Genomic DNA, 4,600 nt, shown 5'->3' on the forward strand with positions numbered 1-4,600 from the left:
CGTTGACATCGGCGTTTCTGAGGAACAGGTATAGATGAAGCAGAAGATCTTGGACTTGATCATTTGAATAATATTTTGGTTCATGAGCTGTAACAAGGCAATGATTTTTTTTCGAAATTCAAAACATTACTTCTCCTACATGGGGTGCTAGTCAATTTGTGGCTAAGATACTGCATTATACAAATAAGTCAGTGCAAATCATAGTTATTTTACGTTTACCGAGAGATTTTCTTTTAATTTTTTTATGATTCGATTATCCGGAAAATTCGATCATCCGGAGTGAAAATAAAGAGATACTGATCATCCATTGCAGACCATTGGATAAAACGATCTCATCAAAGATTTGGTGTTTCTGCGAAAGCCATCAAAGTCCAGCGTGGATACAACCAGGTTACAAAACTAGAGGGACGAGATCTAGCTTCATGAGGATGCATCGTATGCCTTTTCGAAATTTACAACAAATCAGTCTAGCCAGCAAGTAGTCAACTACCCATCCCCTCTTAGATGATGCCTACACACGCTACTAATGATTTTTTCACACGCTACTTATGATAAATCATTGATTTTTTATACAATTTATCGCAAAAGTTTATTTCAATAAGTGCGCCCCATAGGCTGCGAACTTGTGCCTCCACTATTGGACAAAAGACCGCATTTGACAATTTGTATTATAATAAATATTGGACAACCAAAACTCGAAGTATTTATGGATTACGTTTCGAAGGTTCTTCTTCTTCAATGGCACTAACGTTCCTAGAGGAACTTCGCCGTATCAACGTAGTATTACTTGCGTCATTTTTATTAGTACTTAGTTAAGATTTCTATGCCAAATAACACGCCTTGAATGCATTCTGAGTGGCAAGCTCTAGAATACGCGTGATCACAGTGCAAGTCGGAGGAAATTTCTTTGACGAAAAATTCCCCCGACCAGAACGGGAATCGAACCCGAACACCCGGCATGTTAGTTATGACGCTAACCACTCGGCCACGGGTGCACAAACGTTTCGAAGGTTATATATAGTTACTATTTGGTAAGCAAACTGAACCCTATTGGCTTTCCTTTTAAAAGTTACTAGACTACAACTGTTAGGTGCGCACCTGCGAGCATTAGCACATCGAAAAGTTATATTTTCATTGCATCGCATTTTTGCCTTGCGATTCAATTCTTTTCTGAGAGCGACACCACTCAATCACAAAGCGATTCGATCCCAAGCTCCGAGGCTAAGCACCCAATCGGATCAGGAAACGAAAGTAAAGCGACGGCAGAAACTAACGAACGAATCATAAAATGACACAAGCGAGCATCGATGAACACGCGCACAGATACCAAACGATGATTCTCGCGCTGTGTTCATTCAGTGTTTTCGTTGACACGTCAGTTTTCTGTTTCATGAGTGATTTAAAACATATTATTGTGTGCGTTGAATGAATCAAATAAGAGAATGTAGCGAGCGCTCGTTGATACGATTAGAACCATCCTTGTGTACACGACTTTGAAGATGGATAGTTGAATAATTTCTGTATTGATACATAATTTTCATGCCGAAATACCTTTTTTTTGTGTTTGTACCTTATGTTTAGTCCATTATTGCGTTATTCGCGGTAACCTTGCCAGACTATTTCGCGAATAATCAGGGTTTTACTGTACTTTCGTTTTTTGAATTAATACCGCTTTCGACTTCGTTGTGATAATCCGATTAAATGTAACATTCGAATCAATAGAATTAGGGTCAATTTTCTAGCGGGAAATGCTATGGAGTCTGAAATAAAATTTAAAAAAAATAAAAATAAAATGGAGGCTCTACCGAGACTTGAACTCGGATCGCTGGATTCAAAGTCCAGAGTGCTGACCATTACACCATAGATCCAGACAAAGTTACACTATTCTATTATACAATACTTATCATAAACACACAGATTATTTTCCTCCACCACTCAACCTTCATGTCTGTTATCTCAAACATCAGACATTTTAGACGCTGCATTGTCAGTTTTTCTGCACATCTCTTCCATTGTACCGTGCTAAATGCTCAAAAAGAGCCAAAAGAATTTAACTATTTCGTTTCTCTTGCAGATAAATAATTCAAACAGTTCCATTAGCGGCCTAAAACAGAAACAAATCGCTACCGTGAAACGCGTGCGACGAACGAAAAAGTCACTCTCCATCTTCGACGTTCCGTTCAAAACTGTAGCAACTTGGCTCGGCGAAAGGAAGTATGAATAAATACCATATTTCCGGCGATTTAGCCCCTTGGATAACGAAAAAAAACCCATGCAACCATGAACGACTCCGTTTAAACTAGAATAACCTGAAAAGTGGCAGTTTGCTTCCAAATACACAATTTGCTTGCAATTGTTACAATGTCGGTGTATCGGATGTCTAGCTTATCGCGAACGAGCTTATTTTTATTCTACCGTGAGCTAAATTCAGACCTGACTGGGTTAATAAAAGTTTTATATATTTCCATTTTACCACATTTTTATCTTTCCCGCCTTGGAGCGGACAGTTCTCGCGGTCAGTCATTATCCGACTCAAACCAGCCCCTGCCAATTGGTACTTGGGGCTGAGTCGTGTATTACCCAAAACCCATCGTGTGTTAATTTCTGTTACTTCTGCCGTTCTCGACTGCGATCTTGGTTGGAATAATTTTACAGCTGAAGATAAAACAAAACTTTCGATCGGTCTGAGCAGAGGACCCAAACGGTCGGTCGGCTGTTTGGTGTTTTATGCATTTTATATTACCTTAATATAGATTGTGGTTGCAACTGCTACTGCAGTCGACCAAATGAAACTAAATGCAACTTTCGCAGATACGGACCGTTCGGTGCCCGCGGACAGTCAATGTTTTCACAGTTTTACTGCCGATTTGATACTCTGGGCAGTGATTTCCAAGCATAATCTGATTAAGACAGCTCATTTATGTGAGGATACTCACTGAACGAAATCGTATCGGGGCTTGATCTAATCGGGGACATCAGCTACGAACTGAACGAATCAAAGATTAAGCTATAAAATCATACTGTTTCGATCTTTGTCGACAGTTGATCTTCGATGCAAAACTATCATCACGTTTAATTTTTTCTTGTGACTACTTGCATAATTGTTTTATCTCATGACAAAGACTTGTGGCGTTCAAATTCGTTGTAATCTACCAAAAAATTTATTCGCTCTCATTCCACTTATCTGATATTTGAATTATGGGTCGTATCGGGAAATTCACGTTTTGTCTACATAAATTATCGCGCTTGATTGATGTTCGGTCAAATCCAGTCCAACAAATAATTTTTCTATCAATTTTATTTTTGCTACTTTTTTTTTCTATATTTTTCTTCTGTTTGATAATGATTTACATGTACCTTTCCTGTTGCCTCTAAACCTCCCTAATGTTTTATTTTAATAATCTTCGGTACACATTATCCGCCCATTCAATTTGTTCCCAGAATGCGTCCAAACCAAAAACGAGCCCTTATCATCTCACGGCGGCTTTCGCGATTTGTTTCATCCTCGCCATCGTAGTAGCAAACCCTGCCTTTACTTTAAAGTCCCTCTCCGGACCACAGAATTCCACTTCTGATTGAACATCGAAAGTATTTTACTGCCAAGCGGTGCGCAAACAGCCAATAAAACAGCACCGGCCATAAATCAGACAACAAATCATTGGGAATACACGAACAATTCATCTTCATCATCATCCCGATAGGCTGCTACCGCTGTTGCTCCCTGCACAAACTGAGTTTGGTGGCTGCGAATACGATGCACCGGTAGGATCAGGATGAGATGCGAAACACTTATCATACTTCGTCGCGGATGTGTACCAACCACGCGGATTCAAGTAGCACCGGTTGGCTCCTACAATCATTCGAAATCGGAAGGGGGTGGGGGGGAAGGAGATGCCACAAAAATGTTTTATTTTTTCCATGAATGAGTTTTCACGACTCTTCTCGGGAGCAAGCGCTTCTGCTCTAGTGGATGTCTTCCAGCGAGAGGCGGAGACCAGAAAGGAGTAAATCGTTTATTTTCACATACTCTTTTAAGTCAGAGGCTATAATCAATACTAAATTGAAATTAATTGAGAAAATATGTTCGGAAGATTATTCGTTCCTGCAACACTTATTGATGGTTCGATTTTGTTTGAGCATGTTCTGTTCCATTGATAGCCTTTTCCTGCAGTGCGGCTTTTTTGTTTGAGGTGCTTGATGTTTAATTACCTTTGGCGTTTGCAGCAATTTCTGGACTACGAGAGAATTCAATTTTTGCGTTGTTAGTGAGGGTGCATTACGCATATCAGCAACACATCCACCTGTCATAACAAATATATTTCAACCCTAAAACCTGCCCCTAAATTGCATTGAAGGGTGTACACGTGTTTCAAATTTCTTCATCTGTTGGAGGGCAACAGCTTAGAGTTAATCCCACTGTCAGAAATCAAACTGCGAATCATACTCTACATTCTTCCATGGTACGTTGAAAATCTAGGTTCGGTAAATAATAGTTTTATGCTTATTCGACATGCCAATCCTCGAAATGCGTTTCTCTTTCACTGAAGCAGTGCACATAATGCATAATATGCTTCATGTTAACGAGAAAAGTACTTTTCTC

The 4,600-nt window shown here is 39.6% G+C and overlaps 1 non-coding gene across 1 annotated transcript; it reads right to left on the reverse strand.

The window, feature by feature from the left end:
* Positions 1–1,796: 1,796 nt before the first annotated feature.
* Trnaq-uug (transfer RNA glutamine (anticodon UUG)) lies at positions 1,797–1,868 on the reverse strand. The gene has a single exon. It is a non-coding gene; the product is annotated as a tRNA-Gln (tRNA).
* Positions 1,869–4,600: the final 2,732 nt, after the last annotated feature.

This window comes from Toxorhynchites rutilus, chromosome 3 (genome assembly GCF_029784135.1).
Source record: "Toxorhynchites rutilus septentrionalis strain SRP chromosome 3, ASM2978413v1, whole genome shotgun sequence".
Classification (NCBI taxonomy): domain Eukaryota; kingdom Metazoa; phylum Arthropoda; class Insecta; order Diptera; family Culicidae; genus Toxorhynchites; species Toxorhynchites rutilus.